This window comes from Arachis stenosperma, chromosome 9, assembly GCF_014773155.1.
Source record: "Arachis stenosperma cultivar V10309 chromosome 9, arast.V10309.gnm1.PFL2, whole genome shotgun sequence".
Classification (NCBI taxonomy): domain Eukaryota; kingdom Viridiplantae; phylum Streptophyta; class Magnoliopsida; order Fabales; family Fabaceae; genus Arachis; species Arachis stenosperma.
The window spans coordinates 86990115-87003005 of NC_080385.1; the positions used below are offsets into that span (position 1 = coordinate 86990115).

A 12891-nucleotide genomic window follows, 5' to 3' on the forward strand; every position below is an offset into this window, starting at 1 on the left:
CAGAGGGCTCTTATGGAGCCTCACAGATACTCAGAGCAATGTTGGAACCTCCCAACACCAAACTTAGAGTTTGAATGTGGGGGTTCAACACCAAACTTAGAGTTTGGTTGTGGCCTCCCAACACCAAACTTAGAGTTTGACTGTGGGGGCTCTGTTTGTCTCTGATTTGAGAGAAGCTCTTCATGCTTCCTCTCCATGGTGACAGAGGGATATCCTTGAGCCTTAAACTCAAAGGATTCTTCATTCACTTGAATGATTAGTTCACCTCCATCAACATCAATCACAGCCTTTGCTGTGGCTAGGAAGGGTCTGCCAAGGATGATGGATTCATCCATGCACTTCCCAGTCTCTAGGACTATGAAATCAGTAGGGATGTAATGGTCTTCAATCTTCACCAGAACATCCTTTACAAGTCCATAAGCTTGTTTTCTTGAATTGTCTGCCATCTCTAATGAGATTCTTGCAGCTTGTACCTCAAAGATCCCTAGCTTCTCCATTACAGAGAGAGGCATGAGGTTTACACTTGACCCTAAGTCACACAGAGCCTTCTTGAAGGTCATGGTGCCTATGGTACAAGGTATTGAAAACTTCCCAGGGTCTTGTCTCTTTTGAGGCAATTTCTGCCTAGACAAGTCATCCAGTTCTTTGGTGAGCAAAAGGGGTTCATCCTCCCAAGTCTCATTTCCAAATAACTTGTCATTTAGCTTCATGATTGCTCCAAGGTATTTAGCAACTTGCTCTTCAGTGACATACTCATCCTCTTCAGAGGAAGAATACTCATCAGAGCTCATGAAAGGCAGAAGTAAGTCCAATGGAATCTCTATGGTCTCATTTTGAGCCTCAGATTCTCATAGTTCCTCATTGGGGAACGCATTGGAGGTCAGTGCACGCCCATTGAGGCCTTCCTCTGTGGCGTCCACTTCCTCTCTTCCCTCTCTAGATTCGGCCATGGTTATGGCTTTGCACTCTCCTTTTGGATTTTCTTCTGTATTGCTTGGAAGAGTACTTGGAGGGAGTTCAGTAATTTTCTTACTCAGCTGTCCCACTTGTGCCTCCAAATTCCTAATGGAGGACCTTGTTTCAGTCATGAAACTTTGAGTGGTTTTGATTAGATCAGAGACCATGGTTGCTAAGTCAGAGGGGTTCTGCTTAGAGTTCTCTGTCTGTTGCTGAGAAGATGATGGAAAAGGCTTGCCATTGCTAAACCTGTTTCTTCCACCATTATTGTTGTTGAAACCTTGTTGAGGTTTCTCTTGATTCTTCCATGAGAAATTTGGGTGATTTCTCCATGAAGAATTATAGGTGTTTCCATAGGGTTCTCCTAGGTAATTCACCTCTTCCATTGAAGGGTTCTCAGGATTATAAGCTCCTTCTTCAGATGAAGCATCCTTAGTACTGCTTGGTGCATTTTGCATTCCAGACAGACTTTGAGAAATCAAATTGACTTGTTGAGTCAATATTTTATTTTGAGCCAATATGGCATTCAGAGTATCAATTTCAAGAACTCCTTTCTTCTGACTAGTCCCATTGTTCACAGGATTCCTTTCAGAAGTGTACATGAATTGGTTATTTGCAACCATTTCAATTAGCTCTTGAGCTTCTGTAGGCGTCTTCTTCAGATGAAGAGACCCTCCAGCAGAGCTATCCAAAGACATCTTGGATAGTTCAGAGAGACCATCATAGAAAATACCTATGATGCTCCATTCAGAAAGCATGTCAGAAGGACATTTTCTGATTAATTGTTTGTATCTTTCCCAAGCTTCATAGAGGGATTCTCCATCCTTCTGTCTGAAGGTTTGGACTTCCACTCTAAGCTTGCTCAATTTTTGAGGTGGAAAGAACTTTGCCAAGAAGGCATTGACTAGCTTTTCCCAAGAGTCCAGGCTTTCTTTAGGTTGAGAGTCCAACCATATTCTAGCTCTGTCTCTTACAGCAAAAGGGAATAGCATCAGTCTATAGACCTCAGGGTCAACCCCATTAGTCTTGACTGTGTCACAGATTTGCAAGAATTCAGCTAAGAACTGATGAGGATCTTCCATTGGAAGTCCATGGAACTTGCAATTCTGTTGCATTAGAGAAACTAATTGAGGCTTAAGCTCAAAGTTGTTTGCTCCAATGGCAGGGATAGAGATGCTTCTCCCATAGAAGTCGGGAGTAGGTGCAGTGAAGTCACCCAGCACCTTCCTTGCATTGTTGGTATTGTTGTTGTTTTCGGCTGCCATAGGTTCTTCTTCTTTGAAGAATTCGGTCAGGTCCTTAACAGAGAGTTGTGCCTTAGCTTTTCTTAGCTTTCGCTTCAAGGTCCTTTCAGGTTCAGGGTCAGCTTCAACAAGAATGCCTTTGTCTTTGTTCCTGCTCATATGAAAGAGAAGAAAACAAGAAAATATGGAATCCTCTATGTCACAGTATAGAGATTCCTTGAGGTGTCAGAGGAAGAAGAATGGAAGACAGAGATAGAAAATTCGAACTTATCAAAGAAGATGGAGTTCGAATTTTGCATTAAGGAATAGTGTTAGTCCATAAATAGAAGGATGTGAGAAAAAGGGAAGTAATTTTCGAAAATTAAGTAAAAGATTTTGAAAATATTTTGAAAAATACTAATTAAATTTTCGAAAATAAAAGTGGGGAAGAAATCAAGTGATTTTTGAAAAAGATTTTGAAATTAGAAATCAAAAAGATTTGATTGAAAACTATTTTGAAAAAGATGTGGTTAAGAAGATATGATTGGTTTTAAAAAGATGTGATTGAGAAGATATGATTTGAAAACAATTAAAAAAAATTTGATTTTAAAAATTAATGACTTGCCTAACAAGAAAAGATATGATTCAAACATTAAACCTTTCTCAACAGAAAAGGCAACATACTTGAAGTGTTCAATCAAATCATTAATTGTTTAGCAAGTATCTTTGAAAAAGGAAAGAAATTGATTTTGAAAACATTTGATTGAAAAGATATGATTTGAAAAAGATTTGATTTTGAAAAACTTGAAAAAAAATTGATTTGAAAAACAAAATCTTCCCCCTTTGCCATCCTGGCGTTAAACGCCCAGAATGGTGCACATTCTGGCGTTTAACGCCCAAAACTATACCCTTTTGGGCGTTAAACGCCCAACCAGGTACCCTGGCTGGCGTTTAAACGCCAGTCTGTCTTCTTCACTGGGCATTTTTGAATGCCCAGCTTTTTCTGTATAATTCCTCTGCTGTATGTTCTGAATCTTCAATTCTTTATGTTATTGACTTGATAAGACACAAATTAGAAATATTTTTGGATTTTTAATAATAAGGAATAATCAAAATGCACTTAAAATCAAATAACAATGCATGCAAGACACCAAACTTAGTAGTTTGTATACCATTGACACTAGACTCAAACAAGAGATGTTTTTGGTTTTTATGATTTTGTAATTTTTTTTGGCTTTTTTCGAAAATTAAGTGGAAAAGAAAATAAAGATATCAAAATTCTTAATGAGAATTCCAGGAATCATGCAATGTTAGTCTAAAGCTTTAGTCTAAAGAAATTAGACATGGCCGGCCAAGCTTCAGCAGGACACTGCATTCAAGAGCTAAATTGATGAGAATCAATCAGCCTTGGTGATGATAAGAACATCACCTTGAAACACTAGAATTCATTCTTAAGAACTCTGAAGAAAAATACCTAATCTAAGCAACAAGATGAACCGTCAGTTGTCCATACACAAACAATCCCCGGCAACGGCGCCAAAAACTTGGTGCACGAAATTGTGATCACTACAACTTTGCACAACTAACCAGCAAGTGCACTGGGTCGTCCAAGTAATACCTTACGCGAGTAAGGGTCGATCCCACGGAGATTGTTGCTATGAAGCAAGCTATGGTCATCTTGTAAATCTCAGTCAGGCAGACTCAAATGGGTATAGTGATAAACGAATAAAGCATAAAGATAAAGATAGAGATACTTATGTATATCATTGGTGAGAGCTTCAGATAAGCGTATGAAGATGCCTTCCCTTCCGTCTCTCTGCTTTCCTACAGTCTTCATCCAATCCTTCTTACTCCTTTCCATGGCAAGCTCGTGTAGGGTTTCACCGTTGTCAATGGCTACCTCCCATCCTCTCAGTGAAAACGATTGCATATGCTCTGTCACAGCATAGCGGAATTAAGCTATCGGTTCTCGGTCAGGCCGGAATAAAATCCATTGATCCTTTTGCGTCTGTCACTAACGCCCCGCCTGCTAAGAGTTTGAAGCACGTCACAGTCATTCAATCATTGAATCCTACTCAGAATACCACAGACAAGGTTAGACCTTCCGGATTCTCTTGAATTCTGCCATCAGTTCTTGCCTATACCACGAAGACTCTGATCTCACGGAATGGCTGGCTCGTTTGTCAGGCGAGCACTCGGTTGTCAGGCGATCAACCATGCATCGTGTTATCAGGAATCCAAGAGATAAACACTAGAGCCTTGATGCTTGTAGAACAAGAGTGGTTGTCAGTCACCTTGTTCATGAGTGAGAATGATGATGAGTGTCACGGATCATCACATTCATCAAGTTGAAGAACAAGTGATATCTTGGACAAAGAACAAGCGGAATTGAATAGAAGAACAATAGTAATTGCATTAATACTCGAGGTACAGCAGAGCTCCACACCTTAATCTATGGTGTGTAGAAACTCCACCGTTGAAAATACATAAGAACAAGGTCTAGGCATGGCCGAATGGCCAGCCTCCCAATGATCTAAGAACTAGATGTCCAAAGATGAAAAATACAATAGTAAAAGGTCCTACTTATAGAAAACTAGTAGCCTAGGGTGTACAGAGATGAGTAAATGACATAAAAATCCACTTCCGGGCCCACTTGGTGTGTGCTTGGGCTGAGCAATGAAGCATTTTCGTGTAGAGACTCCTCTTGGAGTTAAACGCCAGCTTTGGTGCCAGTTTGGGCGTTTAACTCCCATTTTGGTGCCAGTTCCGGCGTTTAACGCTGGAATTTCTTGAGGTGACTTTGAACGCCGGTTTGGGCCATCAAATCTTGGGCAAAGTATGGACTATCATATATTTCTGGAAAGCCCAGGATGTCTAATTTCCAACGCCGTTGAGAGCGCGCCAATTAGGCTTCTGTAGCTCCAGAAAATCCACTTCGAGTGCAGGGAGGTCAGAATCCAACAGCATCTGCAGTCCTTTTGAGTCTCTGGATCAGATTTTTGCTCAGGTCCCTCAATTTCAGCCAGAAAATACCTGAAATCACAAAAAAACGCACAAACTCATAGTAAAGTCCAGAAAAGTGAATTTTAACTAAAAACTAATAAAAATATACTAAGAACTTAACTAAAACTACTAAAAACATACTAAAAATAATGCCAAAAAGCGTACAAATTATCCGCTCATCAATATACTTCTTTGAGATATCTTTTGCGAGATGATTTAGAGATCCCACCTCCTGCGAATCTGCCATGTATCATGTGGACATGTCTCTTTGGTGTCCGAGGTGATCGTTCAGTTCGCTCGGTATCTTCATCCCTTCGTTTCTTTCTTTGATCATCATCTCGGGTGGCCAGAAATCGATCTAATTTTCCTTCTCTCACTAATTTCTCTATGATATTTTTTAAGTCGAAGCATTCGTTTGTAGAGTGTCCACGGACTCGATGGTATTCACAATATTCCTTCCGGTTTCCTCCTCCCTTTTTTCCTTTGAGTGGTGATGTGTGGAAACCGATCCAACACAAAACTCACCGGCAAGTGTACCGGGTCGCATCAAGTAATAATAACTCACATGAGTGAGGTCGATCCCACAGGGATTGAAGGATTGAGCAATTTTAGTTTAGTGGTTGGTTTAGTCAAGCGAATCAAGTGTTGGTTGAGTGATTTGTGTTTAACAGGAAGTAAATGACAGTAATTGTAAAAGGGGAAGGGCAAATTGCAGTAAATTAAAGAACAGGAAAGTAAACTTGCAGAATCTTAAAGAACAAGAAAGTAAATGACTGAAACTTAAAGTGCAAGAAATGTGAATAGCAGTAACTTAAATGGCAAGAAATGTAAATTGCTTGAATGTAAGAGGGATTTGAGGACTGGGATTGCAGAATCTAAACAAAGAGAAATTAAATTGCAACAATTAATTAAGTAGAAGATGAATTGGATCAAACAGAGATTCAGACAGAAAATAAAATTAACGTGCAGCAGGGTTCACAGAAGAACCAAAAGTAAAATGGGGTCTCAGGTCTCAAGAGACTAGGTAGCAGAGCCTAGATCTCTATTTGCCTTCCCAGATCCAAGTTCACAAAGCAATTGACAAGGAATTGAAGAAGAAGCAGTAAAGAGAATGTAAATTGATTCAATTATGCAGAAAAGTAACTAAAGAGTTCTGAGTGGAGATTGAGACAGAATTTCCTCAATTCTTAACACCCAAGAATCAAAACAAGGAAATTAAAAAAGACCCAAGCAAGAATGAGGAAGAAGAGAGATCAATTCTCCTCCCCAATTCTCTGGAATCTTGGTGTAGTCTCTCAAGGAAAGTTACAAAAGCTCAAAGAAAGTCCAAAATTCAAGGCAAAGCAAAAGGTAAGTCCCAAAAGGTCCTAATTACATCAAACTAGCTCCTATTTATACACTTTCTATTCTTGGATTTTTGGATTTGGATGGGCTTTTGAATTGGTGAAGAAATGAATTAAAATGGGGTTTTAATTTGAATTTTCGGCCCATGAAAAGTTGCTCCCAGGAGGCTGCCCTGCCCTTGTGGAGGGCAGGGCAGGATTTGGTGCATGTTGGTGCGGCTTTGGTGCGGCCTGGTGCATGTTGGTGCGCAAAACGCTGCCCTGCCCGCGCCGAGGGCAGGGCAGGAAAAATTGGTGCGCCAGAATGTGCCACGGTGCGTGCTTGGTGCTGCCAGGATCGAGCTGTAATGCGCAAAATGCTGCCCTGCCCTCGCGGAGGGCAGGGCAGGAAAAATTGGTGCTGCCAGGATTGTGATGGTGCGCCAGAATTGAGCCTTGGTGCGCCAGATTTGAGCCTTGGTGCGCCAGATCCATGCACCAACAAAATGCTACCCTGCCCTCGCGGAGGGCAGGGCAGTGTTTCCACTTTGAAGTCCCGTGTTCGAAACACGGCTGGAACATACGCTCAATTAATTTCCTTAGTTTCTTGGCACGGCACTCAACCTTAGTTCCTTGCTTCTTCCTTGTTCCGTGTTCGATTCTTGTGGCATGCATGGGTGACATTTTTCCTTTGATTTTCTTCCTTGGTGAGCCCGATACTGCCCTTGTGGAGGGCAGGGCAAGGTTCTCTTCTTCTTGGTTCCAAGGCACAATTTTGTGCTCTGCCCTTGTAGTGGGCAGGGCAGAGTTGCCTTCCTTGCTTGGTTCCCTTATGTTGCCCTCCTAGAGGGCAGTGTGCCCTTGTGGAGGGCAATGTTTGCCTCCCCCTTTGCATGCGGCACACTTCCTCTTGCTTTGACCACACTTTCCTTTCCTTGGGCTACACTTCTTAGGCCACGCTTTTCCTTTTCTTTTCTTTTCTTCACCTATAATAAACCAAAACAACCACTCCAAGTATCACTAAATTCAAGAGGCTTATAAATCAATTAAAATTCAATTAAATATTAGCTTAAACCTCATGATTTAACATTAATTTCATGGTGGTTGCTTGATTTAGAGAAGTTATGCATTTTCACTCCAAATCACTTACTTAGGATGCAAGAAAGTGCATAAATGCTAACAAAACAAGTGAAATTAGCTTGAAAAATGGGTATATGATGAGTAAATGAAATGAATAAGAGTAAATGAAATGAATAAGAAAAGAACACATATCCTTATTAGGCATATAGCAGAACTTGATCTACGGGGTCTTTATGCAGACAATGATAACTCAATTATTGTTGCTGTTACATAATACACATTTTTCATCAAAGGTTTGCTAAACTTGCTGTTATAAGACTCACTTTTTACTCACTCCCTTGCTAACTTTTCTTTCTTATAATGCTTAACAAGCTTATTATTCTTTTGGAGGTTTGGTGTCAAATGTTGCAGTATTAGCCTTTGGCTTTATTTGTTTCTTTCTTTTACTCAACATCTCTCCACCACAGACACTTGGCTCACTAATTCTTCCTAGGATCATTGATGCCCAGCATCTCTTTGGATAACTAAATGTTCTGTATCTAAGTTGCTCTTTATTGTGGATTTTCAATTGGCCATCCCAAATCAGTTGATCTAAGTGACCGGGTTTTAAAATACCCTTTAGAATTTACTCATCCAAGCATATCTTAGTACAAGAACACCACAGGCATATGTCCTAGGGTCCAAGCTATTGGTGTCCAACCTTTATTCTTTGTTTTTATTGCCATTTTGGCTTTTCTTTCCCTTTTCTTTCTATTTTTGTTACCAAGGGCTTTTTCATTATTGATAAGAGTCTTTACAACAGCAAGCTAACTCACACTTGAATGAGAATGATAATATGCAACAATTATTTCATGAGTTATGCATTTAATCAAACACATATACCACCACTAACTTCCATTCTTACTTATGCAACATTGGATATTTCACTTTTCAATTCAAACCAAATCTCTTTTATTCAAGCATATGGGAAACAAAACAAAATTTAAAGCTAAGTGATGGATAACAAGTATCATGCAAATCGTTCATAATCAAACAATTCCACTTGCAACCAATTAAACACTTTAGCAAGATATATAATGGTTCCCATGTTCAAAACAATACACAACAGCAAGGATTAAGTTTAGATACAACCTTTGAAGTTGCAAACCTTTGATTCTTCCTTCTGTTGTGTTTTCTTTGAGTTAAGATGCATAATATCTTCAATTGTTGACTCATGTCCTGCATAATTCTCAAAGTTGCTTGCTTCTCAAGCCCTTAAGTGTATGGTTAGTATTCATAAATTGAGTGTGACTCTGGATTGATTTTGGTGTGGGAACACCAAACTTAATTGTTTGCCACTGCCTCTTATGCAACAGTTTTAACCATATGTGAAACCTTGTGTCCTTGCTAAAGGTTAATGAAATTAAAGCTAGAAAACAATTAAACAGTTGAGTAATATGTTTGGTTGCTTGGGGCTATCATCAAGCAAGAGGTGAGAATGTGTTTTTAAATGATATTTTGGTGGAACACCAAACTTAGAATCTTTCATTCTCCCTAAAATTGTTTTGGTGTGCAACACCAAACTTAGCTCCTTGCAATCCATACCAATTATTCAACATTTTTATTGAAAAAGCTATGAAAAGAAAACTACCTCAGGTTGGGTTGCCTCCCAACAAGCGCTTTTTTATTGTCACTAGCTTGACATCGAACTCCCTTTAAGGTGGTTGATGTTGGTGATGTCTCAGCTTGTCACCTCTCACTGTAAGCTTTCTCTGTGTTCCTTGATGCTCAATTTCAATGTGCTCAAGAGAGAGTACTTGATTGACAGTGTAATAATCCTTTGTTCCCAGCTGTTGATACACTAGTTGCACCTTGTCACCTTTAGAAAATCCTTCAGTTGGGATTTTCTTGTTCTTCCACCCTTTGTGAGCCTTTTTCTTGCTCTTCATCTTTTTCTTTCTTGTTGATCTTTCTTTCTTGACAGTGACTTGAGTTGTGATACCTTCCTTCTTGTTTATCACCCCTGCTTCCTCTTGATTTCCTTTTTCTTCTTGTACAAGCTTGTTTTTCTGTGCTACTGCCGTGTTGGTTGCTTTCTTTGGAGGGAAGTCACCACTTGTCTTGCTTGGTTCTTCATTCCTTTGTGATTCTGGAAAGACTTTCAAGGTGATGCTTTCCTCATGCATCCTGAGGGTTAGCTCTCCCTGTTCTATATCCACAATGGCTCTAGCAGTGGCCAAAAATGGTCGACCAAGTATTATGGAGTCATTTCCATTTTCTGAAGAATCCAAGATCACAAAATCTGCCGGATAGATGAACTTGTCAACCTTAACTAAAAGGTTCTCAATCAGCCCCTTAGGATACACTACTGATTGATCCACCAATTCCAAGGATATCTGTATTGGTTTCACCTCCTCTATGCCAAGCTTTTTCACTAAAGAAGATGGGATTAGATTTATGCTTGCTCCTAAGTCACACATCCCTTTGTTGATGAATAGGTTTCCAATAGTGCAGGGTAGGAAGAAACCTCCAGGATCTTCAAGCTTGGGAGGGAGTCCCTTTCTGATGAGTGCACTGCATTCTTCACTAAGCATTACAGTCTCCTTCTCATTCCAACTTCTCTTCTTGTTGATGAGCTCCTTTAGAAACTTGGCATACAGAGGCATTTGCTCTAATGCCTCAGCTAAAGGTATGTTGATTTCCAGCTTCTTGAAAGTCTCAAGAAATTTGTGAAAATGCTGATCCTTTGTCTCTTTGTGGAATCTCTGTGGATAAGGCAGTGGTGGTGTTGAGCTCTTCTCCACTTGATGTTGTCTTGGATTTGGTTCTTCCATGATTTGCTTCCCTTTCTTCAAATTCTGTGGTTTGTTGTCTTCCTCTGTGAGTTTTCCTGGGACATTCTTGGTTGTCATGTCCTTGTTGATGGCTTCATCATTCTTTGTTGGCTCATTGTCATTGTTCTTGGTTACTCCTTGGTTACCATCCAATAACACTTTTCCACTTCTTAGTTGCACAACCTTGCATTCTTCTTTTGGGTTGGGAATGGTGTCACTTGGTAGTGAGCTTGATGGTTTTTCAACAGAAATCTGTTTGGAGATTTGTCCAATCTGCCTCTCTAGATTCTTCATGGAAGCTTCTTGGTTCTTTGTTGTCAATTCTTGGTTCTTCATCATTTTCTCCATGAGCAGCTCTAGATTAGTGATCCTCTGTGAATCTTGTGAGATTGGTTGGTTTTGGGGTGTTGATGGGTGATGGTAAGTGTTTTGGTTAGTTGGGTGGTTGTTGGGTAAGTGATGGTTAGAATTGGGGTAATTATTTTGTGGTTTTCTGTATGTGTTTTGGTTAGTGTTTGGCTGGGGGTTGTGGTTTGTGTTTTTCCAATTGTTTTGACTTGAGTTTCTTTGCCATGATTGTTGGTTTTGATTGTGGTTGTCTCCCCATCTGAGGTTGGAATGGTTCTTCCAAGATGGATTGTAAGTATCACCATAAACTTCATTTGTTCCAGGATTTTGGTTGTGCATGTATTGGACTTGCTCTTGCTGTTGCTCCTCTTGAGCTTCTTCACTTTGCACCCATGTGGTTGATGGTTGGCTTGTGGTCACTGCTGCCACTTGCAAGCCATCAATTCTTTTGGCCATTTGCTCAAACTGTTGTTGAATCTGCTATTGCATCATCTTGTTCTGAGCTAGAATTGAATCCACTCCTTCCAACTCCATTACTCCTCTTCTCTGTGATGGTTGGCATTGTCTTTGATGAGCAAAGAAATATTGGTTGTTGGCCACCATATCAATGAGGTTTTGAGCTTCCTCTGTGGTTTTCATGAGTTGTAATGAGCCTCCAGCTGAGTGATCAAGTGCTTCTTGAGCCTTTAGAGTGAGTCCTTCATAGAAGTTCTGCAACTTGTCCCACTCAGTGAACATCTCTGGTGGACATTTCCTCAATAGAGCCTTATATCTTTCCCATGCTTCATATAAGTTCTCAGCCTCCAATTGAGTGAACGTTTGAACCTCAGTCTTCAACCTTAGGATTCTCTGAGGGGGATAAAATTTGGCAAGAAACTTGCTCACCAAGTCATCCCAAGTGTTGATACTTTCTTTTGGAAAGGTCTCTAGCCATTGAGTGGCTTTATCTCTGAGAGAGAATGGAAAGAGCAGCAACTTGTAGCTATCAGGAGGTACACCATTGGTTTTCACTGTGTCACAGATTCTCAAGAAGGTAGACAAATGTTGATTTGGATCCTCCAAAGGCCCTCCTCCAAAAGAACAATTATTTTGAACCAGAGTGATGAGTTGTGGCTTTAGTTTAAAATTGTTTTCATTGACATTAGGAGGAAGAATGCTACTTCCACAGTGTCTAGCATTTGCAAATGTGTATGAAGCCAAGACTCTTCGTTGTTGTTGGTTATTGTTGGCTCCTTCTCCTGGTTGATTGGGATCTCCTTCCATTTCTTGGAATTCCTCCTCAGATTCTTCTTCTCCAATAACGTTCTTCCCTCTTTCAGCTCTTCTTATTCTCCGAAGAGTTCTTTGATCAATTTCAGAGAGGATAGGGGAAGATCTTCCTGTACCTGACATACAAACACACAACAATAAACACACAGACCCAGAAAATCAATAAAACTTCAATCTATTGCTAGAATGAGGTTTTAGTTAGTTTAAGCAAAAATTCAAACAGTTAGTGTGTTAGTAGGAATTAGAGTAACAGAAAAGAAAAAGTGCTTAATCTAGACCTCCACTTCACTTAATCATTGTCAATCGATTTCAATCCCCGGCAACAGCGCCAAAAACTTGATGTGTGGAAACCGATCCAACACAAAACTCACCGGCAAGTGTACCGGGTCGCATCAAGTAATAATAATTCACATGAGTGAGGTCGATCCCACAGGGATTGAAGGATTGAGCAATTTTAGTTTAGTGGTTGGTTTAGTCAAGCGAATCAAGTGTTGGTTGAGTGATTTGTGTTTAACAGGAAGTAAATGACAGTAATTGTAAAAGGGGAAGGGCAAATTGCAGTAAATTAAAGAACAGGAAAGTAAACTTGCAGAATCTTAAAGAACAAGAAAGTAAATGACTGAAACTTAAAGTGCAAGAAATGTGAATAGCAGTAACTTAAATGGCAAGAAATGTAAATTGCTTGAATGTAAGAGGGATTTGAGGACTGGGATTGCAGAATCTAAACAAAGAGAAATTAAATTGCAACAATTAATTAAGTAGAAGATGAATTGGATCAAACAGAGATTCAGACAGAAAATGAAATTAACGTGCAGCAGGGTTCACAGAAGAACCAAAAGTAAAATGGGGTCTCAGGTCTCAAGAGACTAGGTAGCA

The 12891-nt window shown here is 39.9% G+C and overlaps 1 non-coding gene across 1 annotated transcript; it reads left to right on the plus strand.

Annotated features, from left to right (window-relative positions):
* The first annotated feature begins 1709 nt into the window (after positions 1 to 1709).
* LOC130953724 (small nucleolar RNA R71) lies at positions 1710 to 1817 on the plus strand. Its single transcript, XR_009075886.1, has one exon. It is a non-coding gene; the product is annotated as a small nucleolar RNA R71 (small nucleolar RNA).
* Positions 1818 to 12891: the final 11074 nt, after the last annotated feature.